This window comes from Heterocephalus glaber, unplaced genomic scaffold (assembly GCF_053883595.1).
Source record: "Heterocephalus glaber isolate CG9 unplaced genomic scaffold, H.glaber_assembly_v1.0 deba00001472, whole genome shotgun sequence".
Taxonomy (NCBI): domain Eukaryota; kingdom Metazoa; phylum Chordata; class Mammalia; order Rodentia; family Bathyergidae; genus Heterocephalus; species Heterocephalus glaber.
The window spans coordinates 57104715-57131768 of NW_028258315.1; the positions used below are offsets into that span (position 1 = coordinate 57104715).

General features: G+C 34.6%; 1 protein-coding gene across 10 annotated transcripts in view; it reads left to right on the forward strand.

Moving 5' to 3' along the window:
* Cntn4 (contactin 4) overlaps positions 1-27054 on the forward strand; it is a 955384-nt gene that overhangs the window by 386031 nt on the left and 542299 nt on the right. Inside the window, exon 1 of one of the 10 annotated variants that reach the window (XM_087182033.1) lies at positions 5332-6479. The exons of the other annotated variants lie outside the window; for them this stretch is intronic. The gene's annotated coding sequence lies outside the window, so the exon portion shown is untranslated. Of the gene's footprint in view, positions 1-5331; positions 6480-27054 lie in introns of those variants that run through there. 10 annotated transcript variants of the gene reach the window in all.

Consider the following 27054-nt stretch of genomic DNA (forward strand, 5'->3'; position numbering starts at 1 on the left):
GGCCTCAAAGTATCTTCTAAGTATTAATGATTAGTTACAAAAGTAAAATGGTGCCTTTACATTATATAATAGGAAAATCTGGGAATCAAACTATTTATTACCAACAACAGAACAAACTGATAATACCTGGTTCCTAATGTAATCTGTCAAGGATAAAATGTCACCTATACATATTATTCTTGACAAAAATCTTGAATTAAACATGAAGAAACAATCAGAAAAATTCAAATTGAATGGCATTCTATAAAATAGATTATGTATGGCCTGGATTCTTTATAAATGTCAGTGTCATAAAAGACAATAGAAGGTGGAAAAAGTGTTTTCTATAAAAGCAAGCCATGACCGTAAAAGTCACTGCATAATCCTTAATTGGATTTTGGATCAGAGAAACAGAAAAAAACAAAATAAACACTACTAGAAAGGACATTATTGGCTCACTAGGTAAAATGTGAGTATATACTGTACAATAAATGATAGTTTTGTATCAGTGTTAAATTTCTTGGATTGGTAAATTGTAGTTATATAGATGAATAGTTTCTTTTATAGGGCTATATTTGTTGGATTTTAAAGTGTAGTTTCAGATAAAGTACCTTAGTGTCTGCTACTTATTCTCAGATGATTCAGGGGAAAAATGAGTATTACACAGTGAGAAGAAGAGAGGAAAGATGAGGGAGAAATAGAGTAAAAACTGAAAGGAAACTTCAAAATATTCACATTGATCCTAGGTCAAAAGCACTTTGTATTCATAGCATCATTGTTTCAGGTTTTTGGTAAGTTTGAAATTTTTCAAAAAAAAAGAAGTGGGGGAGGGGTCCAGATGATGAGTTGAAATTGAATGTTCTAATGGCCTTATCCAAAATTATTATATTTTGTTATTTTAGATCAATCCTGCCCCAACAATTTTAAAGTTAATATAATTGTTTATTTTATACTATCTATTTAAACTTTCTGACTTTTGCAATAGCAATAACCTATGTAAGTATATTACTTACCATAAGGATATATTTATACTGTGACTATGTTGTATTGATTACACAAATTTCAGATTCCTAGAATAAAACTTCGATTTTCCTGTATGTGACATTTGTTTGCAATGTTATATTATTTTGAAAAAATAGAATAGAAGAGTGTGAGTTTTGGCATAGTTTTCTTTGAAAGAGCTTTTAAAATTTCCACTTGAAGAGAATCTTGACCCTTGACTTACTCTCTGATTTGCATAGATTCTGAAATCAGCCTTTTTCTCTCAATCTAGGAATCATTTCAGGGAAAACGTTGGCCTATTTTCTCAAACCATATAGGAAGAAATGCCATTTTATTACTCTTTTTCACTCTATAAAATATATGTAGTACTGTAAAGGTTTTGCGTATTCTGATCAATCCTCACTTATTTTCTTACATGACACTGTGTTAAACTTAGCAAAGAGAGAACTTTTTAGATTTAGCTCTGATTCTGCCAGTTTTCTTCATTGGGGAACCTTCTTTCTCATCTTGTCCATCTGTAGCAGATCCCATGGTAAGCAGATTCCCTTTAAGAAACAAAGGTTAACTATGGCTCTCCTCATGTAAAAGCCTGAAAGAGGCTTTCGTTTTTTATGGAGAGATTGCCAAAGAATGAAATGAAAAGCCCCAGGCTTCTATCTAGTGCCTACATTCGCTAGAGCCCACAAAAGAGCTTAGTAATAGAGCCAGGAGTCCATGGAGTACCACATTAGTGAAAAAGCTGATTATAAATAATAATGACCTTAGTGGATGATGAGAAATGCAGCAAACTTTCCCTGAGCCAGATAGGATGATGTAGGGGCTATGATATCAATGCATAAACTCTGTAAGGGAAGCAGATGCTGAGAGATTCAATTTTTTTCTATAATAATTTGGCCTGACAATGATTTTAGGTGCTCAGTAAATATTGTAAGTAAACAACAGAGGTCTAACAACTGATAACCTAGTGAAAATCCATGAATTCAATCATATTCACATTAAATACAAACTCTGGCTTACAATGTTATTTCATGAGTAAGATCAGAATCCTAATAGAGGAACAGGGAAAATACTACTCACCTATATTTAAGTACATTCACAGAGATTGAAAAAGAAAAAGAATATATATGTATATATATAAAATTTTTCTCATGGGTCTAAATTTGTCTAGTTGTGTTCATTATGGGTGGGAGGCTTGGGGAGAGAGGGATATATGTATTTTTAGTTTTATTTGATTTTTATGAGAAGGACATATCAGGTACTTAGCTTGCCTTGACTTTTTTGCTTCGTGATCCTACCTATAGTTATTTGTTTTCAGTCCTATGTTTGTTCCCATTGATACGTTTGGAATTATCGTACTTTCTTGGCTTTTGAACTAGCTTATTGTGCTGAATACGGTATTTTTTATAAAAGAATACTGCAAAATCTATAGTAATCTCTAAGAGGAAACACTTTAGTATAGCTACTGCAGCTAAATCTAAGGCAATACTGTTTTACTTGGTCATTTTTTACTTTCAGCCCTCAGGTTTTAAAAATTCCAACTATAAAACCCTATCTTGCTCCCCCTGGGTTAGGGTTTCTTAAACATGGTACTGTTGACCTATTGGTAATGATGAATATTTGTTGTTATGTTATAGAATGTTTAAAAGCCAATAGAACCCCCTTTTCAGTTGTAACAACCAAAATTCAATCTTCAAAAGCTTTCTGTTTATATTGGGAGGAAAAGCAGAATCTTCTGAGGAAAAGGATTTTTATTTCCTTCTTCTATGACAACAAAATTGTGTTGTGCTCTGTAGCCATTAAATATAAATCAGATCTACTCCAAAAAGTAAATGAGAAATACCACTCAGAACAATTTCTTGCCTCTAGCCAAACACACCTAAAATTAATAGACATATTTTACTAATTTAATAGCTACAAAATTCTGAATTGTTAGTGGTAGATGATTATTGAGGTATATTGCATTCTTAATCTAGTTCATAAGTCAATTTGGAGTCATTTTGACTTGTTTTTCAATGAGATATTTTCTCTACCGACTGTTAATTTTGTGATCCTAACCTCTGTGTATCATCCTTACAAGAATCTGATTAGATGTTAGGAATGAATGTGGCCCCACACTGCTTGTATATCTATACATTTAGCTCTTTCTTGATTATTCTGTTACTGGCTCCATTGCTTTGGGCTGGAAAAGAAGGTTTAGTCATCACTCCAGAGATTGTCATTCCAGTGGGTGCCCTGGGCAGCAATTTTCTGAACTATTCCCTTCTTTTGAAATTTTGTTCCCAGCTGGAGAAATATCTCAGCTTTTGACTCTGACTTTTAGTGAGAGATGTTAGGAATAGGAAAATAAAATCACTTTCTAGAAGCAGCAATGGGCAATTGTATGCACATCTGGTGACTTACTGCTGAAAATTTCAAAGCATTTAAAAATATTGATTAAGCTTCAACCTGTTGGGAAATTGTTGCCCCACCTTTCATTTCTCCCCTAGATTTGCTGAGGCTTAAAGCTTCATTTAACTTGCTGAATCTTGTATTAAGGCCAGAAAGAGACCTCAGGAGGACCATTCTCCAGGTTCTTATTAGCCTTGACAAGTGTTGTTAAAATCGCAGACTCCTTACAGCCCCAAAGAGAGGCAATGCCTTATAACTTCAATGAAATGACTGAAATAATCTCTGTATCTATTATGGTTCCTGAAATATATTTTGGAGTAGTAGGCCAAGTTTGTTTGCATTTACTAATCATGCTGATCCATACCCACCTCTGTTTGCTGTATTTACTTTGATATTAATGTTGGCTATAGCCTTAAACCAAAAGAAGGACCTTTACCAGATTTAGGCTTTTATTACTAATCATCTCATATTTTAAATGGTATTTCTCAGGGGAGAAATATATGAAGAATTGTTAGAAGTTAGAAAATTTTTTTTAATCTAGTAATTATCACCTACCATTAGAAACAAGTACAAATCACATAATGTCAAAGTGAATCTATCACATACCATAATCAAATATGAATCAAAGTAATTACCAGGCAAACAGGGATTGAATAGAACTCACAACCAATTAAACTATTTATTTAGACTGTACCACTGAATAAACACTTTAGTGTTTTAATTTGCTCCTCTTTTCATTTGCTTCAGCAATATGTTTGCTAATATGACTGAGATGCACTATTGCTATTTAATTAACCTGTTTTTTTCAGCACCTCACATGAGCTGCATGAAGTAGATGTGCTAGTCTCAATAATAATGAACCAGATAAAAATAACAAATGTGAAATTTCTTCCAGTCATCTTACAACTATGCCAAATTGCAACAATACCCAAGAAAAACCAGAAATGGGTTGTCTTACAAAACTTGGATTGAAAATACTTGCAAAACCATTTTGAATGAATACAAAGTAAATAAAAAATTTAGTAGAATTTTAAGAGATTAATTGAACAGGCTCCTTGCTCCTCACATTGTGTATTGTTGCTATTAACCATCATATCTGGTTTGGAATACTTGAATTTATAAAGCCATGGAAGAGTTTGGCAGCATCCATCTTTTACTGCACCATGTATCTTTGGGAGAGCTACCTTGTAGTTACTGAGGAAAGCATCGTAAATGTGTTGCTTTATTTCCCTTTTATTCCTAAGACAAGTATCAAAATCCTAAAACAGTGTAAGTTGTCTTGTCTTCATGATGCACAGTTTTACACAAAAATGAACACGTGAAAATAAGTCTCACCTTCCTCTACCTTTGAGTAGCAGAAGTATAAGAAAGCAAGATGGCACAATCCAGGTTGAATACAAAAAAATTCTTTTCCCTCCAAAACACAGTACTCTCGTCATTGGTACCATAAAGCCAAAACTTAGCTCTTCATCTAAACATTTTATTGTATCAGGTAGACAGAGTTTGTGAACAATTAGATAAAACCATGTTCTGCCCCAAATTCCTTTTTGTTTCCTTTCATGAGTTTATAATTTATTTACAATTGCTGAGTGCAATACTTCAAGTACTCTAAAACACTGCCTAGCAACCATAGGGTCATGAATCCCTAAAGGCAACAGAGCTCCCCTACCCCTAGTTTGGGCCAGGCAGAAATGCATGCCCTGATCCTGGTACTCTGGTTGCTAGTAAAGGTCTGAGGACCCTCTTAATGGATGTCCACTTTCTAGCTCTTAGAAAAATTGAGTGTCATGTCCCAAGAGTTCTCAGAGGCCTGGGGCAAAACTCTTTTCTGTACAAATTATAAAACTAAATTCAGAAAGATGAAATCTTATATTGTTGACCACCTGTTTTTGCAGTAACATGAGGATTAGTACTCAGATTTCTTATGTCCTGTTTTTGCTCTGTAAGACACCAGCTCTTCACTGCTTTGTATACAGTAGAACTTTAAATGATCAGAGTGGTGCCACAATTGTAGCTGATTCTCCTTTTTCAGAAATAGAATATTTTATGTTCCTAAACCAGACTTGCTTAACGAAGGTCAAATTTACATAAACAAATGTCTTCAGAGGACCAAAGGTAGAATACCTGGGGAGAGTCAAGAGTGGCACTATTTCGGGAAAGTGCACAATGCATGTATCATTTTAAAATATTCACATTCAGAGATTTAAAGTACCAAAACAAGGCTGTGGACAAGAGAGTATCCCCTGGCTGCATCACCATGCAGGCACAGTGAAGTGTTCTTTTAGTTATGCAACTGGAATCTATATCAGCAGCTCCTTTTAGACTACTAGGTGTCCTGAGAACCTTGCTGAACCCTCTGCTAAAATGCCCTGGACTTGTAGTATTTGGTGAAGATGTACATCTTTTTAGGGTTATAAAATGACCCTCCCCAGACTAGTTTGACCAGTCTCCCCGAAGACTAAGCCTCAGAAGAATTTCACATACACATTGTATCAAACTCAAAGGGGACATAATGCTGCAGCCTGCAGCCTCTCTGAGAGCTAAACCCGAACAGGCAAACCAAATCGTAGGGCAATCCCACCATATGTGCCAGACAACCAGTGTAATTATATTCTGTAGCTGAGGAATTACATAAATTGCCCATTGGGAAGGAAGCCTTAATCTCCACCCCTTCCCCGAAATCTATAAACAGCTGTATAAGTCTCTGCATTTTTGAAAGGCTGAACACATCTGATCGGAAAACCAACTTGATTTCCTAATCAAGTTCTATGTGAGGGGAGCCAGTTAGAGATGTATGTTCTTTGCCCAGTGTGCGTCTTTGATTCATGCGCTAATTACGTCGATCCTTTGGGGAACACAGCCATGAAGCTGGGTCTTCCTTGATTAATGCTGGCGGAGAGCCATGCAGCGCGCAGCGGCAAGCAGTTCAGCATCTCTAGTCCCAGCTGAGAATATGGTCCCATTATCTCCCAGCTGCCTAAGCAATCCATAAGGGCCTGTTCTGCGCGGATGATCAGTGTAGTGGAAGCAGGGACTTGCTGAGAGCTGAAACCTCTGTTTGATTTGCTGTACCATGTAAAGCGAAACTGGGACATTTTACTTTACAGTCTGTAAGTACCAGGTTATTCCCCCCTTTTCTCCCTACAGCTTCGTGTGAATGTGACTTTGCAAGCTGCATTTGATTTTCTGTTCCATTGCTCTTTGTTGAATCAAGCTGGTGAGACAGTGTAATCTGTTTAGAGCTTGCTGTTTCTGTCAGATCTCTTATATAATTGATTCATACAAGGAAATAAGTTGCCTTCCAGAATGCTTTTGTAAAAGTTAAAAATTATTGGTTTGGGTTTTAATTTGGGAGCCTGGGTGCATTATCTACGGTGCCCAGGATAGTTAGAGCTTATATTTATCTTCCTCTGTACCTCTGGCCATTGCAAGGAAAATGTAAGATATATATAGATATAGATATAGATATAGATATAGATATAGATAGAATCATTTAACATGGATGTCTATATAGAAGTATATGTCACTATTTCCAGAATTAAAATAGTTTATTTTGTTGCTCTCTGCTGCCACTAACAAATACACAAACAGGAAAGTTTCTCTTGTTTTCACTTGAAGCCTGTTTAGAAACTTTACAGAACAGGAAAATGATTATTAGGAATATTTGCAAATTAAGCTATGTATCTTTTTTCACTCAATAAAACAATATTTTAAAATAATAATCTATTTTTGTATAATACTGCTTTTGAATGCACCACTTCTTAAGAAGTAATATGAATTAATAAAGCAAAAAATGTATCTCTTTGAATGTAGGTTGATTTGTATTTCATGTATCCTCCGATGCAATCTGTCATATTAATATTTGTAATTCATGCAAGATGAATTGAGCATGAAAATTCTATTAGAATTTAATGTTTCTAATGTCTGTGTAGTGCTTTTCAAATGATCAATGCCATATTGAAATTAAAGGTTGTTATCAATATATAAAAAGATTTATGGATTTTTCTGTCCAAATTTCCCTAAACTAAACATAAATTACACTTTTCTTCCTGGATTGAAAGTAGAACAATTGAGCTGTTGTAAAAATAGAATTTGCATAAAAGTGTTCAACCACATGAACAAGTAGCCAGAGCTGATGTAAACTAAAGTGAACCTGTAATCATTCATACCTGAAAAACAGAATCAAACTGCTCACCTTGAGCTTGGGATCATGGAACAAGAGGATCCCTTAATTTCCAGAGTGGAAACAGAATTTCTCTGAACGGGTAGTAAGTCTCAAGGCAGAGAAAACCCACAGATGTGAAGTATGAAAATGTCTCACAGTATATTCTCATTAGATTTGATTGAGAGGCATGAAGCAAGAGAGAAAAGACTCAAAATAGATGATGGTCTCCTTGAGCAGAGGTACTCTTAGAGCTTGAGATTTGGAGGGTAAAAGATAATAAACCAATAAGGAACACTTAACATTTGGAGAGAAGAAGGAAAAGGAGAATTGACTGTGGGGCCTCTGAGTAGCAAAACGTCCCAGGATTGTTCTAGCCAACAAGTCTGTTCCCAGGGGAAAAAAATGTAAGTGTCTTCAATGGCCTAATACTAAAATCTGGATTAATGGCAAGTGGTTTAGGTGGTAATATTTTCCCTAAACAAAAGAATGGCATCATGCCTTCTTTTAAAACTGAGCTGACTTTTGTAATTATTTCTGAGTAACCCTTAGTTGTATTTTAAAATAATTGTTGATGTTTTTCTGACTGGGGCAAGTATGTGATCTTGTATAAGAAGTGATCTTGCTTTAGGAGGATGACAGGAACAGAAATAGGGTTAGTTAAGGTACATTTTTTCTTTACAAATATTTGATTTGTACCTACCTAATTTAGTAAACATTAGTTCTTTGAATTCCACTTTTTTGGTGTCAGATCCCTGAATCTTATTTCCTAAAAGCATGAATTTTTGCCTGTTATAGAGGAGTATTTTCCTGAAGTAGCTAAATTTGATTTCTATTTAATACTCAAATATTTAAAAATATCAACTCATCTTAGGATGTTATACATTTTGGGGCTGGTAACCCAAATCTTGGAGAGATGTTTGCAAGATACGTGATGTACTCTTACTACTTGAAATATTTTTGATTATTTTCTAAAAATTGGAGTGTTGTTTTCCTATTTGTACTTAATCTGTTAAAAAGAGGATTGAACACTCCAGGGGTTGTTTTAGGGTCTGTTTTTCTGACAGATGGGGAGGCCAGGTGGGTATTATATATACCTCATAAGAGGTTCTTTTAAAAACAGGTACTTTAAAAGTAAGGTAATTGGATTGGTCTTCAAAGTAAGTTTAAAGTGCTGTAAAAAAGGATGATGGACAAATCCTGAATTTTCCATCTGAAGACAATGTATCTCTGTATGTTCTTGCATGCATGCAACAGCCCGTTTGTGTACTACTCCAAGTGCAGTGCCCCTTCAGCTCCTAGAACATGCTGCTGTTAAACAGAGTAGGAAAAATCCTGTGAAGGACATGTCAGCCCAGCATACCCATCGGCATCATATGCTTTTGGGCCTTGGAAAATTGTTTTGTGTGTCCCGAGAACTCTGGGTTAGCAACAAAGAAAACTTTATAATTTCAGCAGCATTTGTAAGAAACTCTTGTTTGCCTTCCTTAATAGGATGGGCTAGTGCTTGTGAAGTAAAAGATGAAGTTCTGGAAACTACACAATAAATACATTGAATATGGCTGAATAAAAAATAATGAATTTAATAACCCAGATAATTTTGGATGTTTATAAATATCTGTAAGCTTTGGCTATATATTGTGTAAGTTGCCTGCATGGATTATTTTAAGAAGCACCAGAAGCTTGAGTTCATCTCCTTTAGGTTGCTGTGAAGCCCCTAGCAAGCTGCCTCTCCTCTCCTTGCTGCCACATCCCCTATAAAATGAGGCATGATCTTGGAGATCTTTCCAAGGATAGGAGAGTCTATGATTGCAGGATTCCACATTCTAATCTCTACTCATAACTGGAACATCCTACAAATTGCCTAGGAACTCGGGTAAATGTGGTGTTCTTGTCCTCCTCAGCCAAACATCACTAGGATTCTTTCTTTCCTCCTCAATTTGTCTTTCTTCTTCCTTCCTCCCTCCCTCCCTTCCTTTCTTGCTCCTTGTCTTTGTATCCTTTCTTCCTTCTTTACCCTGTTCACCTTTCCCTGCCTCCCTGCCTCTTTGCTTCCCTTTTTCATCCGAGTGATTTTCTGAAGTCAAGATCGACTTTAGAATCTGGGCTGCGATTTTCTGTTATTTTGCACAACTTGTTTGTTTTCAACCTGATCCGAGGAGATATCATTGGGTATAAATAATACACTGATACATTGCTCTGTTGTGTATTACGTTTACTTAGTTTTAGACATGTATGCCCTGAAAGTTAAGGATGTGTACAGATGTGTTTATAGATTGCCCACATTAATTTTTAAAGAGAATTATTTCTTTTACATTTGATATATAGCAGAGTAAATCCTAATGTATTACATTAACAATATTTAATTTAAAAATAAAATAATTCTAAATGAGAATCCATTTCATTGTGCAGGATTTGATTTTGAAAAAAAAAGTACATTAAAGGATTTCATTCCCCCCCAACAAATTACTGTCTTGTTAAGTAGTATGAAGAATAAAAACCATAAATTATTTCATTAAGAAATTCATAGCTCCACATAGTCAAGTAAGCAACTTTTTGAAATTTAAGAAAGAGAAGAAAATTAATGGCAAAGTTTTATGATTCATTTCTTGTAATCTCAGAAGTGTTTAATGCAAGACAAGTCTCTTTGTTAAAAAACGACAGATGATGAAGTTACTAAACCCATCACTAACAATTCTGGAGCTTCTTGATGTACTAAAACCAAATTATGAATAAACTTTATTTGAGCATCTTCCTTGAAAATACTGAAAGAAGCTAAATTAATTTCAGAGTTTATATTTATAATACATGGTTTGCAGCTTTTTTGGTTCTGGGGATCGAACTTGGGTCCTTGCGCTTGTGCAGCAAGCGGCAAAACCACTGAGCTAAATCCCCGACCCGGTTTGTAGCATTTTTGTTTGCTTTAATATTAGGATGAAATAAAAATGAGCATTGGGCTGATAGCTGGAATGGCACCAAATAATTACAGACTAATATGTTTAGCAGTTGACGATACATAAATTCTCATACCAGTATTCTTTTAACCTCAAGTGTACTTTAACATGGATCATAAATGTCCATTTGAAAACAGGAATAACTTGGACGGACTCATATTTTTCCAGATGATTTGTATAGTGTTAAAGCTTTTAAATGTTACTTAGAGTTTTAATTTTTTTCTCAATTTTGGACATTAGGAAATCTCCACTTACGTAGCTTACTATTCTGGAGTTTGAATACTAATGTTATTCATTATTTAACTTGCAGACTGTATTTGATGTGATCCATGCAGAGTACAAAATTAATTTTCCAAATCTCATAAAACTAGGTAGATATCCTAGCTTTTTAGGCAGCAAGTCTGTTGTAAGTAGAATCAGTAAGGTGAGATAATTCCTGTGTTTTATACTTGTGCATCCTTCCATGACCAAAATGATTGTGTACTTATTGACTATTTCAGTAGAAAAATATAATGATGATACATAACTTTTGATAATTTGTGGCTCTCAAATCATTGATTATAAAGTTGGCAGGCAGCTTCAAGGCACTACTTGTGGTTTTAAAATAGTACATCTGGTGAGTTGAGATATTCAATTCAATATTCCTTAGTTAAAAGCTTCACTGGTTCATTGGACTATTTTATTGTGTACTTAAAAAGGTAAAGTTGCAAATCACACTTAGCTATGGTTTTCTCACATGACTTCGCATGTCTTTGCCTTTATTCCAATGTAGGAATGTAAGTCCTTCTACATTTTAGCATGAAATTTCTTTGTTTTTTCAAAGGAAGAATGGGATGATTTAATATTGAGGGGAGTACATGAGAAGGAAGTGCAAGGGAATAAAGTGTTTCTTATGCTTTGATATAAATTACAAAGCTACACATTCTGAAGATATGATAGAAGTTAAAGAAGCTGACTGTGCCAGGCTTCAGATTTAAGGCTTGGCAGGAGGATGCCCTGTATCAATGTATAGAAATTTAAGTGCAAAGTAAATAAGGAAGTAAGGTAATCAGTATATTGTGGTTTAAAGAGCTGTGGCTTCATACAGCAAAGGAAAACTAGTAAGGGATTGAGAAAAATATCAAGTGTAAGGGCTCCGGGACTAACTCCACAAGCGTTGGCATAGGTATTGCTAAGTTACTATGCACACATTTAAGAAATTTGGATCAATGAAGAGATATATAGAGAAGGAATGCTTTTGGCTCGTGAGTGTACTGGCTGACAAGCTTTAAAAATATAATTATCTGTGCAAGCGCAAGGACCCAAGTTCAATCCCCATTACCAAAATAAATAAATAAATAAATAAAATTATGTTAAATGAAGTAGGTATGATGGCATCATATTTCAATTGCCTCATTTTAATGAGAATTTCTTGATATAGTGCATGAGTATGTATTTCCTCTAGTTTGCTAGATGTTAGTAAACATGTATCTATGAAAATTGTGTAGCTATTTATACAGGTTGCAAGTAAATTGTCTTGATCCATTTCCATTTTGTGTGTGTGTGTGTTTCTGATCCATCATCCCACCTTCCATTCATCTGTATTATCCCCAGTCATCCTAGGAGATGGGGGAGGGAAATGATTCCAAGGACGTTTATTTCATTAAAAAACTTCAACTGCCTAGGAAGTAAATTTAAAATTCCTAATGTAGGGTGTAATAGGCTATGATACTGAATGAGTTCCTGTAATTATTTTACTTCATTTTTCTTCCACCAAGCATCACTACCAGAGTAATATGTTTAGTTCTCCCAAGGATTTGAATAAATAACCTTGTCTACTGGACAAACCTCTAAATGAGTCATGTCACTAATTAAACACAGTCATTTGCAAGAACTTTGCCTCCAAGCTGGTTAGAATTCAATGAATATTTGTATGCCTTTTAGATTAGTAAAGCTCCTCACACACAGATATAATACCTAACATCAGAGAAATGCCACAATTTCCCAGAAAAGAACAAATCATGTGTTCAAACATGGTCCCTGGCATCTTTATGATGTGTGTGTTAAGCGTGAATCTGGTAATTTAAGGTGTGCGACTGACTCCCATCCAGCTGTCTGGCAGTGTGCTCAGAGAAAAGAATAGCAACAGATTTAGACTGACACGATCCGAGTCACTCCTCTTCTGCTTCTCCCCACAGGAATCCACCAGGGTATTCAGTTGATTGCTGTTGTTAACCTCTGTTGTCATATTATATTTCTTGTGGAAGTACTATTTGTGGCATGTGAGTACTTTTAAGAGATGTGAAAGCCAATCAACAATAATGTTTCTTTTATATTAGTAGAAGAAAATCAGTCTAATGTGTGTGTGTGTGTGTGTGTGTGTGTGTGTACACCTAAACTAAAATCTTTGAGGAATGTTCATCAAGGACTGTTACTGAATGATGCATTATTTTTTAATGGAATTTTTTTTTTTTGGTACCGGGGATTGAACTTTAATGGAATATTAAAAAAATTATTCTTACAAGATGGTAATACAAGTCAAGAGCCTCATGTAAAGTGATAGACAAATGTTTCACTTGAGAAACAATCTTCATTTTTTATATGACAATCCTTAATCTCAAAGTAATCTGAAGGATATAGTTAGGAACATGTTTTAAAGTTGGTTTAAGGCTGTAAAAATTTTTCTGAAGTACCTGTTCTAGTAACTTTCATACAGTTTCCCAGAATGTGCTATGAATTCCCCTGGTGAAATGTTTGATAACTTCAATTAGTATCCAAGTAGAAATTTTTAGTAAATATATTAAAGATAAAAACATGGAACTGTTAAGTAAAATATGTGACGTATGGATTTAATTGCTTAACACAAAATTAAATTGGTAAATATTTTTAGTGTTAGGAATTTTATAATAAGTACTTTTAGAAGTGGTTCTTGAATGTAGCATACCTTGAGATGTACCATACGTAAGAGAGTTGAAAGTTTACCTGCTTATGATCTCTAGTTGGACCTGAAAATGAAAGAGCCATAAAACAGAATAAAAGGCAAAAAAGTGCACAGATTTTTTTACATACAAGAAAATGAAAACCAAAAGAAATGACAATACCTAAATGTTTACATATTAGATTGAACAAGGAGAGGCAATTGTGGAAATGTATCTAGAATATATGGGAAAACTAAAGGAAGATGAAAGTAATTTTTAAAAAAATCTGTTGAATAGAATCTAGTAGGCCTGGTCTGCCCATCTCTGGTGATAAGACTGTCTCTTTTTCCTTTTCTAGGGAGGATATCTTTCAATAGGAATTTTATCTCCTACTTTTAAAATGAGAAGAAAAGGTCATGGTATGCTTCTTGAACCTACTGTTTTTTGAGGTTCTCTTTAGCTCAAAATAATTGACAAATTTAGTTATAGGTATCGCTGACTTTTATTTGTGATTCATGATTAGGCTAGGCTAGACCTCATTGTACAAAATAGAATAAGAGCTTCCCTGGGAGCAATGATAGAATAGTGGGTTTTATACAGTGGGAACAAGGAAACAGAACCATAGGGGAAAAACTGACAAGTTATTTTTGTAATGGTTACAACCAAGGGGACTTAATACAGTGAATTAGGTAAACTGGATTCTATTGTTTTCAGAATATCTAGTTTGTTTCGGCATCTATCTGCCTTTTTAATGTATCAGTTTAATAATGAAGCATTCAGCATGAGTAATGTCATTTTATCTTGTTCTGTTCTTTTGGGACCTAATACAAGGCCTTAGCCCAAAACTATGGCCATAATTTTAAGTTAATGTGCATATTTTAAGATGTGGCGTATTTTAAGTTAATGTGGCATAATTTAAGATGGTATATTCTTCCACACTTCACAAATGACTTTGTCATACCACATATATTTCCAAGGATGATACTCGACCAAACAGTGACCTGGAATCATGACTTACAAAAAAATAGCTAAGTAAATCTTTAATATTTTTAACTATAAAAGTAAAGAAATTGTGGAGCCACACAGAGTCTTGGAACACCAACAACTTTCTCTGAACCTTATTACATGGTTAAAAGTCACAGCTGGAGGGAGGAGTTCCATCCAAACTTCAACATTTGCATTTTTCCTTTTCACATACTTACAAAAGAGGGAAGCTGGGATGCAGTAGGGGACTGAGGTGGCTTTGTGGCTCCATGTATGGAAAAGAGGGGCTATTTCCCTTGACAGTCTGCATGGACTTTTAGGTCTAGCTGGAAACAATCTACAGATTATACGATCCCCTTCTAAGGGTCCAGAGACTTATCCAGGTGAGAACCTCCATCCTACAGTTTGACAAGGAACAGAAACTAGGATTTCCAGATTCCTGTGTACTCTCCCTAGCAAAAAAATTAGTTTTACATTCTACTTATATGCTATGAATCTAGAACTCTGAGAGCCAGAGAATCCAAAACTAAAAGACTATGAAAACCAGATGGAAAACATAAACAAGTGAGGTAGACCCATTGTCCAACAATTGAAAATCCACAGCATCTGTTTCTAACATGTACAAATACTCATAATGCATGCAATTACCACATAGATTGGTGGGCCTATTGGTGCTATGTCTCAAAATTTCAACTCTTATCTTTTAAAAAAAATTGATAGCCAAACGCATCTATCAAATCCGTGTACATCCAGTTTTGAACTTCTCTTGTCATTACTTCAAAGTTCTCATTGATAGTGTACAGAATGTAGGGTTTTACCTCTTGAAGTAATAAAAACTGTATCTATAAAAGGAAAGGTGTGCTAACAATCAATTTTGTGTACTTTTAGAGAGAAATCTAAGGGGAGAATGAAGCAAAGCATATTAAAGTTCTTAAAAGGCTTTCTTAGATGCTAATATGTCTCATTAATTGTCAGTTTCTAGTAATTAGAGATAAAAGACATAGGAACTTATGTTTTCAGATAGTAATATTAAGGTAATGACACTGAATTCAATAAATATATTTTACTATACCTCCGTCATTTGGTTTAGTAAACTACAATTGTAGTTGTTGGTTTTGCTAACACATTTAATAGTTTTATTTTAACTTAGGCCTTAAAGTTGCCAATCATAAACTATACTACTATCAAAAGGTGTTGATTGGTGATTTTTTTCTTTCCTTAACTTACTGTAAATATTCACTAATTAAGGAGGCAAGTAGAGAAACTTTATGCACATGATTTCATTACATTCAAGGGACAGAAAAGATAGTTTAATTTCCATTTGTTTTTTACTACAAGTCGCAGTCTAAATTCTGTTTTATTTTACACTAGATATTTTAGAAGTTGTGTCTGATAAAGAAACCGAATAGTCATTTTTAATGCACTTGCACAACTATGGATTCACCTGGTGTCCCCTCTCCAAGATTGCTGATGTGTGAGATCTGTGTGTGTGGTGTTTGTGTGTGTGTGTTTACTAGGGATTGAACGCTGAGCCTTTATACATTCATAATGAGATATATCCATAACCCATTTTAATTTTTTTATTTTCACACAGCTAAGTCTTAACTGGCCCAGGCTGAACTCAAACTTGTGATCCTCCAGGCTCAGTCTCCTGGGGTGCTAACTCATTTATTCATTTGAATTTTTAAAAAATTAATTCTCTATTCTTCACCCTGTTCTAGGCACAGGGATGCAAGAGGAACAAACTAAGTTAACCAAAGAATCATTTCACTTATGAAAGTATGCACATTCTAGTAGGGTATAAATCTCTGAAGAAAAGGAAAGGACACCTTCATAGTCACCCTTGGGCTCTACAGTGGCTTTTCTCTTTCTTCATGAAATTGCTTTCCTCTCTTGGCTCATTCCTTCAGCTGAATATACTTCTGTGACATCAAAGTTGATGCCATAGAGTCCACATGAAACGCAGGAACAGAACCAAAATGATATGGGATTACTATGCCTCATTGAAGCAAACTGTGTTTCAGGATAGGTTTTTGTAATTAGGCCTTAGATCTGCAAGACAGACTGTTCTTTCTCTCTCTCTCTCTGCCCCCTCCCTCCCTGCTTTAATAAGCAAAGATGGACCCTTGCTGACTCAGTCACTCGCTCATTTCTTAAGTGCTTCCTGCCCACATGCCTTACATGATCAAGTTGACCAAAATGAGTATTTTGAAACCATTTGTAACTCCCTAGATATGTAGACAGTCGTACCTTTCTAGGATGTGGTCCTAAGTAGAATTGAATTAATATGTAGGAAAACATTTTGAGCTTTTTAGAACATGTTTTATAACTGCAAAGTACAATCACTATTAAAGATAATAATTTAGAAGTAAATATTATAGCAACTAAGTGCAAAGGAGTTTTTAGAGCACTATTTCCATTTCAATGTGTAAAAAGAAAATTGGTGCTAAATACATACTGTCTGTCTGCCTTGTAATTTTTTTCCTCCAACTCTATTGACTTTTCACTCCTTTTTAACTTCCCTTTGGTAACTCAGGAGCTTACCTAGGTTTTAAAGTAGCCAGTTAGAAGGATGTATCAAGTAGGTGACAGGTTTTTTTCTTCTCTCTCTCTCTCTCATTTTCTGAAATAGATTATTACTATGTAGTTCAGGCTGGCCTTGAAGTCACTGTGTACCCCAGGTTGGCCTAATAGCAATGTTCATGCTTCAGCCTCCCAAGATTATAGATGTGCACCACACACCCAGTGAGCTTTGTCTTTTTTCTGATGTCTGAAACATGATAAATTGTGTGAATTCCTGATGTCATTTGTTTAAAAAGAAAACAAAAGTAGCGGTGATTATCACTATAGAGACTTGACTCTGGGCTTTGGTAAAGCAGCCCTGACCCTGCATGTTCCAAGGAAACAGTGAAAGGGATGACCATTGTGTTTGGTCAGACTCAATAGCCTTCCAACTCTGTTGTCTTAAACAGAGCATTTTGGAGCTTATTTCACCATTACTGGGCAGAAATATCCACTGACATCATTGGATTTGTTATATGCATGGAGTTCCTAAGCCAATATTACACACACACACACACATACACACACACACACACATATGGAGGTGGGGGGCACAAACCACATATAGTCATGTGTTAATGACAGGGATATGTTCTGAGAAATATACCACCAGGAATTTCATCATCTGCAAACATCAGTGAGTGTACTTGCACAGTCTGAGGTAGCTGCAACATCACTAGGCAATATGATCTTATGGGATCATATGTGATCTGTTGTTGACTGAAACATTATACAGCAAACACACACATGCACATGCCATGTACCTAAGTGATACAGAGTATATCACACTACCTAACGGCCCAATATAAGCTCTTTAGCTTTCATAATCTAGAAACTTCTCTTCTTGAACATAGTCACAGCATGGTTCAAATTGATGAAGTATTTTAAAGTTAAAGATCCATACTCAATATTAACAAGGTGATTTCATTTTCCACAGAAACCCTAACAAATGATGTAGTCTGAAGTATCAATTGATTTAGAATATTTCTTAACCGGATATCAATATTAAGCCTTTAGCATAGCTCTCATATGAAAAATCTAATGTTTTGAGCCTTGGATTGTAACTAATTTGGCAATACAGTATATATTGTCTAATGTCACATTTTTCCTCATGTTAATTTGACTTAATGGCTATTAGTAATAAGAAATTAATTATTTCAGTGGTCCAAGCAGCCAAACATTAAATAGTGATACTAGTACAAGAGTGGTACAAGCAGTTCACAGATATTAGTGTGTGAAAATGCAGTTTCTGTTGGATGAGAACTAGGTGGGACTTCAGATTTTGAATTTGCAATTAGTTTCCACACAGTGTTAACTTAATAGTTTTGTAAATACAGAGGGGTAGTGGGGTGGAAGGGAGGGAAGGGGAATGAGGAAAAAACAAGAACCAAGATATATCATGTACAGGTATAAATTCCCAATGATAAATGTGATCAAAATGTATGCCTAAAATGTATTTAAAAAATGAAAAAATAGCACGTGAGTAATAAGTTGGAATGCTTTATTCAGCATACAAGGAATTTTATCAAGTAATTCTTTCTTATACATCTTTTCTCATCCTTGTCTTACTGTACTGTTATTTGAAAACAGAAAAGGAAATGTATTAGCTTGGCAATTCTATCAAACTGTCAAGTGAAACTTTTGCATCTCACTTTGTATTATACTGGACTATTCTCTAAATCTATGCCTTCTATCTTAAATTGATCTGATACATCTTGGCCTGACACCCAAGTCTTGTGGCAAGTTATTTAAAGACATAAAAGTAAAAGATTTTGAAAGATTTAGCTAGGATAGATTCTTTCTCCAGAATCATAGAAATTCAAGAGACAAAGCAGATCTGTTCCCCATGGAATATTCTAGAATATTATGGAAGACACTGTTGTTTGTTTCTCTCTTATCTTGTCATTTGTAAAAGTAACATGCAGGCTTTTCTTATATGTTCACTCTCTAGGTTCTCATATACTGTTGATTTCCCCTCAGTAACATTGCATATTATGTTGGTTCTAGTAGTGACAACTCCTGAGAAAGCAAAAGCCCTTTTTTTAACCTTTAAACTTTTTTCCATTTGTGACATGATGACAGCTGCCATGGGAATGGAGAAAGATAGAGCAATTTTTTAAGAGTCCATCAAATGAAGGTACATTCAATGCTGTAACTTAATGAAAGTTGCTTCGTTGTGACACGTGTCAGAGTCTTTGGTGATGCAAGTGTAGAAGGATCTTTTCTGAAAGATTTATGCCTCAAGTCTGGATTTGAGCAGAAGGGACATGACCTTGGCTTTGAACTTACAAAAGGTTATTCTCTGTAATAAAATCCAGAGTGAGCATGAAGAGGTTTTCAGATCAGGCAGGTGACTGAGAGTAAACAACAGCACAGAGATTCTCTCTGAGAGGTACAAATATATCATCACCAGCACAGATCCTAGTAGCTATATTTTACTGAAAATTCTCAGATTATAGGTGGATATTTTGGAAGTCACCTTGATACTTAGAAATCAAGTTAATAACTTCCTTTAAGTCTTCATGAAAATGACACTCTTGGCCCGGGGATTTAGCTCAGTGGTTTTGGCGGCAGCTTTGCAAGTGCAAGGACCTGCTTTTGATCCCCGGCACCTAAAAAAAAAAAAAAGACACTCTTTATAAACACACACATGTGCACACGCACATGCACACACACACACACGTGCATAAAAACCCTGGTGTACTATTGCCCAGTAAGATGACTATAGATAATAATATACTATACATTTAAGACTCTCAGAAGGATCTTGAAAGTTTTCACAATAAAGAAATGATAAATGTGTGAGGACAAGAGAGATGATACATGTATGAGGAAATAGATATTCTTAACCTGATTTATGCATGATATAGTCTATACATGTGTGAAACATCACTGGTACTCCATTAATCTGTATGATTTTTATTTTTTATGTATTATTTAAAAATAAATTTAACTTTAAAAAAAGTAGAAAATTAAGAAAAAGGAAATCCTCAATGAATGTTTTTCTAAACAGATTTTTGAGATATGATTCTTATACCATACAATTAACACATTAAGTATACAATTCAATGACTTTAATATATTCACAGGGCTGTGTAACTAACACCACAATCAATTTTAGAAAATATTAAAACACCATACCTATAAATATCCATTTTCCTTAATCTTCCTTCAGCCCTAGGCAAACTTTAATATTCCTTCTGTCTTTCTGTATTTGCCTATTATAGATATTTCATGTAAATACATTATATAATATATAGTTTTGGGTGACTATCCTCTTTCATTTCCCTTTGTATTTTAAAGATCCATCAATATTGCATCATTCATCAGTGCCTTATTTTTCTCTAGGTTCTGATAACACTCTTACGTGTTAGGCATACCACATTTTATTTGTACATTCTTCATATGATGGACATTCAATAGACATTATTTTAACTCTGAAATAATGTACCTTAAAAAAGAACATATAAAAACTATAATAGAAAAAATGCTTCTTATTAAATAGTTTTACATATATAAAACAAAAACCTACATCTTCTATTTAAGATCTCTATAAAATAAATACGTCTTAAAACTTTAGCCCTTCATGTAAACTTCAGTAGTGACATTTCCCCCAAGATTAAAAGTGTAAACACTAGACAGAGGTACATTGTTTATTCTATAAAAGGTGAAATAAAGAGTGTGTCTTTTCTACTTACTAAGAGCAAGATGTGCAATTTTAAAAAGGGATGGTGTTTACAAACTAGTTGAGAGAGCAGGATGGAAAAAAATCTAATTCCAGCTCAGCTTTTTGGAGGTTTAAAATATTTGCATGGCAAGATGGGAAATTGCATGTAAGCTTTGTCAGCCAGTCTGTAAAACTAAAAAAAAAATGGATGGAAAAAGGAATCAAGCCTCTATTTTCACATTTCTGAAAGTACCGATTGATACAATAAAATTTAGAGCACACCCATACTGAGATTAGATCTTTCCTGTGTATCACTGAATATGACTACTTGGATCAGAACACCTATTAGAGAGGAGGCTGTGTCAATGCGCTGGGGATAGTGATGTTATTCATGCACTGTGCACCTTGGAAGGCTGTGCAGATTGCATTTGATTACCACTCCTGTGTATTGATGCTTTGTAACTATTCTGTGGGGACTGCCTTTTCTCTTTCCATTTGAAAACAGGTTAGAGGAAGGATGTAAACACATTAGTGCTACATAAGGAAAAATGAAAATATTTCCATAAAAAATACTTCATTGAACTGAATCATAAAAGGCAGTATAAAAATACTAACTGGTTGAAAGTTACTTATATTTTCAGAAAACTTTTAGTCAATGCCAGACATTTTAAAATTTTTATGTCAGTGTATGACATAGATATAAGTTTCATTTAGTTACAAAATCAAACAATCTAGTATTTTACTTAAATGCAAGTTACTGCGACACCTGTATTGAACACTATATATTACTATAATGTTGTGGAACACAAAGCACTAAGATATAGTAGTTTACATTTTGTACAATCTCCTCATTATTATTTTCTTTGATTCTCATTCTGCAAGTCAATATTTGCCATTTAATATTATTGTCAACAAAAATATGGTCTAAAACACTATCAGTATCAAATACGGGCTAAGACTATTTAGCATGTATATGCAGATGAATGTGGCCAGTAAAATTGAATGATCTAGGAAACCGACCAAAGCTCACTCAGTCTTTCTGTAATGTGATGCACAAATGAGCAAACATCCGTGCACACAGTGCTGTGCGAAGATAGCCATGAACACTGTACCCTCACCCCATTGCTGTTCCAGATAAACATCTGCTTTATAAGATAAGCTTTTACCATATACACTGCAGTCTGTCAGTTAAAACTAAATCAGGGTTAGCCCGAGACAAAAGGGTGCAGTATCTAGTGTATGTATGTAGCAATTTAAAAAATTTATATCATGCCTTTAAATCTTTATCCTTTCCAGGAACTCTGGTTCTCTCCATTACGCAGCCCCTTGCACTTTTCACCCTTCCATACTTTTCTTTCCCTCCAAATTTTTAGTTCCCTGTCTAAACATATTCTTAGCACCTGTAATGCTGTGTCAAGAGTTTGCAGAGTAAAAATGTAAATGAAATTAATTACTATTTCGACAGTATAACAGGTTATTTTACCTAGAACTTATGGCAAATTTAAAAGGTGATTTTTTTACTAAGCCTGAAAATTTCCTGATTGGAAAAAAATATAAAAATAATCCCCATTCCTTTCAGTGGTAATTGTTAAACATTAAAATTGTTAGCACAGATAAAGAAGGAAATAGTTTTATAGAGGCAGCCACTTTTAAAACATCTTTCTTTATACATAGCTAACTAGAATAAAAGAAAGCAAGTATACATTCCACTGTCAGAAAATTTCATTTAACAAATATATATATGAAAATTATAGTAAATATTCATTGCATTCTTTAAAAAGTAACTATACTAGTGTTTATAGTCTATTATATTTAAAATTGATGTATCTTTATATTTTGTGTACTTACTCTTTTTTAATTTTGTAATGATACCCAGGCTGGTCTCAGTCTGCACTGAAGTGATTTTCCTGCCTCAGCCTCCCAAGAAACTGGGGTTATGGGTACACACCATCACAGTCCTGGTACCTATATATTTTGATAGAAAAAAATTCATTTCCTCCTGGAGTTCTTTTATTTAATATATGGCAAAATACACATATAAAGACTGTGTGGAAATGGAAAAGGAGATCTCATTTTTCTGAGGAAAGGGACTAGTGATTATACAGGCTCACCAGAGGTACTAAGAAGGAAAAATATATGGAATGTATACCATCTTAATCATGGTGTGTGTCATCATTGGACAAGTAAGTATCTGGGATTTGAATTGAAATTTTAAATTTCCAGTGTTGACTTTTTTTTATGAATTCAGATATATGACTATCTTCTCAACTTCAGCTACTCTCTCAGAAATTGTAAAAGACAGATTGGGTCATCCTAAGATTTGTTCCAATTCCGGCATTCCTGGAGGATGTGGTTGGTCCCAGCTAATTTGAGTATTGTAGGGTCGGTGCCCTTTCTAAGAGTGTGAGAAACAAACATTTTAGCCATGCAATGTTGATATGAAGTTTGTGTTACTTCTGGTTATTACAAGTCTCTTGACATGAAGAAGCTGAGGGTTGTGACCTCAGATGCCTGAGTCTGGTTTGATCTTTTTATCTAAATGTCCTCTGAGCTTCAGTTGGTTGCATTGTCCTTCTTGTTTGCTGTCCTGCCACCTTAGAAGTTTCTGTTAAAAGCCACCATTTTATTCTTGGGGTCTGGCAATGAATATGTGGAAAAACTTTGTTGTTTTTTTCTCCTTCTAGAAAACATGTTTAGAATTTGATAGAAGTGGTTTTAAGGGTAGTGAATAAATGTCTTTAAAGATTTTATTATGTTAGATGAGAAATGGTGTTGGGTAGACAGCATCTTCTTACGACTTGCTCCATCTTTGCAGATAATGTAGACGCTGAATGTCTGTCTTCATCAGTAAAACATCTTACTATATAATAACAAGAGTTGAGTCTGAGTATTATGCATGTTTCTTCTTACTCTTCTGTTTGACTGTTGCTTTAAATCAGATTACCTGCCCATTTTTAAAAGATAATTTTGTCAATGTGTCTTGTAGTTTTCCAAAAGATGCCTTCCCACCTTAAAATTTCAATAACAAGAGTGGCTTTATTGGAATTCCTGATAATCTATTTTTCCCACAGTGGGATACTTTATCCTCTTCTTTTAAATTATCCCTCAATTATTTCTACAGCTAACTTTTTCTGATATGGCAATTTCTTGCTTTTTCTACAGTCCCCAAATATGTGTCTTTCCCTTTTCTCTCACTTTGGGTTATGGTTTCGAATTCTCTTTCATTTGATCATAGACATTTTTAAATAAAACAATCAATGTACTTACAAGTTTCTATTCCTCCCCTTACCTATTGTCTGAGCTAGGCTCTTATTGAAGCCAAGACCCTCTTGTTCACCTGCATGGTAATTGCAGCACATCCCAGTTCATCTGTTGGTTGCATGGGCCCTTTCCACTACAGATAGATCTGTGTTCTGTTCAACTCCAAAATTTTGTGAAGAGAAGGCTTGCTTCTTTATTTTAAATCTCAACAATGAAACCTATAAGGTGATTGTTTCACATTTTTAAGTCATCAGTTCTGTTTTATGAAAATTGAATTTTGATTATATGTTATGGAACATGCCCAGGATAAGATTATCAGCCATGTGATGCTACAATGAAGGTTACCCCTTAACCTACAAATTGAACATAATATATACTAGAGATCAAATTACTCCCATATAAACAAACATTATTTTAGTACAGATACTAATAAAATCATCCTATAACATACATGTTATTCAATGTTAGTGAAACAAAAACTGATTTGACTGAGGTTATAGTACCTTATGGATCCTTTTCACCAAATATAATTTTGTCCATAATACTTCAAAAGGGAAAATACTATAGTGATAATTTAGAGATCTATTTGATGGTGATGATTCTGTCAGTGTGTGATTGAGCATATCTTGTCACCTCTTAGAGTTTGAAATAATATTTCTCTCAGTATTAACTCTCATTCTTCATATTTAACTTGTAATATAATTTGTTCTCATCTTGACTATCATAGTTACTTCTTGACTTTGACATTTATATAAAGTAGAACATTTATAATATAAATATATGTGTATCTGGGCACAGTGGCTTATGCTAGTATTCCCAACTACTCAGTACTCTGAGGCAAGAAGATTGGAAGTTGAAGGCCCACCAGAGAAACTCAGTGGACTGCGTCTTAAATTAAAAAATAAAAAGGGGCTGTAGATATAGTGCAGTTCAACATAGAGTAGTTTTGGGTTTGGTTTGATACTCAGTGCTACCAAAATATATATAGCTATAGATATAGACAAAGATATAGACATGGATATAGATAGATACATACCTATCTATCTATCTATCTATCTATCTATCTATCTATATATATATGTGGGTCTGTGTATATGTATGTGTGAATTTATAATACGTATATTTTCTATTACATAAAAATAACACTATACTAAAATAAGGTAACCAGTCAGGAAACCAACAGAAGAGGAGACATTATTTATTTATTTATTTATTTTTGGTACCAGGGATCGAACTCAGGTCCTTGTGCTTGCGCAGCAGGCGGCGAAACTACTGAGCCAAATCCCCGGCCCAACATTATTGATTTTAATGGATGTAATTTCTTGAACAGACAAGTTGATCATTGAATAGGATAAATTGTTCATATCCTGTTTATTTTTCTGGCTCTGTTGTCTTGCTTCCTGAGCAACTTGATGATAGTGACTACCACATGGTGATGAGGGTGATGATGACAAAGATATCCATCCAGCACAAGGATGGGATCATGGGCAATAGGCATTACCAGACAATCTTGTCCTTTAACACCTACTGGTTTGATTTCAATCAGTGTCTTTCTTGTTTGTGTCTAATATAATAGATGAACTACTTACAGTTGACAAGTTTTCATCAGCAAACAGTGAACAACACAGATGCTCTGCTTTTGAGATTCTCCTAATGTGATGCCTAGGCTGTATCATCACACTTTATCTCTGGCGCTGGAATCATTAGTTTCTGCCATTACTAGTGTAGATTCTCACAAATTCTGTATTAAATCCACTGATTTGAGAGCAACACCAGCTTTTATTTCCAAGTTTGTTGCTGTCTTTCCAACATTTTCACGACAATATGCATTGGCTTGGTATTCATTTGAAATAAATAATAAAATCCTAGTTCATCACTGCCTGTCAAGTGCAGTGTGTGGTCAATGTATTTTTAAACTCACTTATATACTCTTATTTCCTTTTTAAAACCACATTGAATGGACTTGACCTCAAATTTTCTTGTGATTTAGTTTTTATATATTAGTTTTACCCTGTAAGTGCTATTGAATTTTTCTTTTATGTGGAGAACAGTTATTTAGACAAATTTTTTCCGTGATAAAATACTCCTTAAAAATATTTTATGTGACCAACAAGTGTGGTTTAGCCAAGGAGTTACTCCACGCTGTACCATGTAAAATATTTGGAAGTAGTCCTCTTTGAAATTTAATAGAGAATAAACTACAGTTATGCTTTCAGCTGTTTTAACCATGTGTCAAAACTTTCCTAGTCTTTTAAGTTGTTTTAAAAGTTAAGTTAGTATGGTGATTTTAGAAATTGTGTCATTTTTCTAGATGATTCCTACAGAAATAGACTGTCTTTACTAACAGAAATGACTAGAGACGTGGAAAAATGGCTGGTGAGGCTTGGAAAAGAATCTCCCACAGAAGAGTAAACATTGGAAGGCATTAAACTTCCCCTTGTGATCTACTGGTAACTTCAACTTTTAATTGTAAAATAATAGAAAATCTGGAGATTCTACCTTCTTTGTTGATCAATAATGGAAATGCTTCCATCTATTGCTTCAGGATGTTTCCCTTTCCCATGGGCCATTCCAGACCAGAGATTAAAAGCAAGAGGCTTGAGATAGGATGAGTAGGGCTCTGTGGATGATGACATATTTTGCTCAGTTTTGTCAGGGATAATGAGGAATGCACTTAGCAGACTAGTAGAGGGAAAGTTTGGGGGAACAAATAGGGCATATTTTCCATCTCTGTCATCCTTTCATCCTTCCAACGTGGGAGGCAATAAGACATTAGGGATCCAAGCTTTTACCGGAAACTTGTTTTTCTTTAATTATTCCTCTACCTAGATAATGTTATACTCTGCACTCTTCCAAGCCACAAATGTGAGAGCAGTGTAATGACTCATCATATGATGTCCATTTACTTTTTCAGCCGTTGACTGTCTTTCTTATTCCATTTAACAGAAAATACCAACAATTCCTTGACTCTTGTAATAAGGTGTCTGACCTTTTCTGATCCCTTTTGTATTGTCTCTAGGAGTGAAGATTCGGTCTGATGAGTGTAATTCTCTTCCCCATATTAATGGCCATTAATGCCCTAGAGAGCCTAATGCATGCAATTTAACAAATTTAGACTCAAGTAAAAATCTGGCTTGATAGTCATAATAAGAACTTATGTGATGTATCTGATATCCAGCAGAAATAATCTGTGGCAGA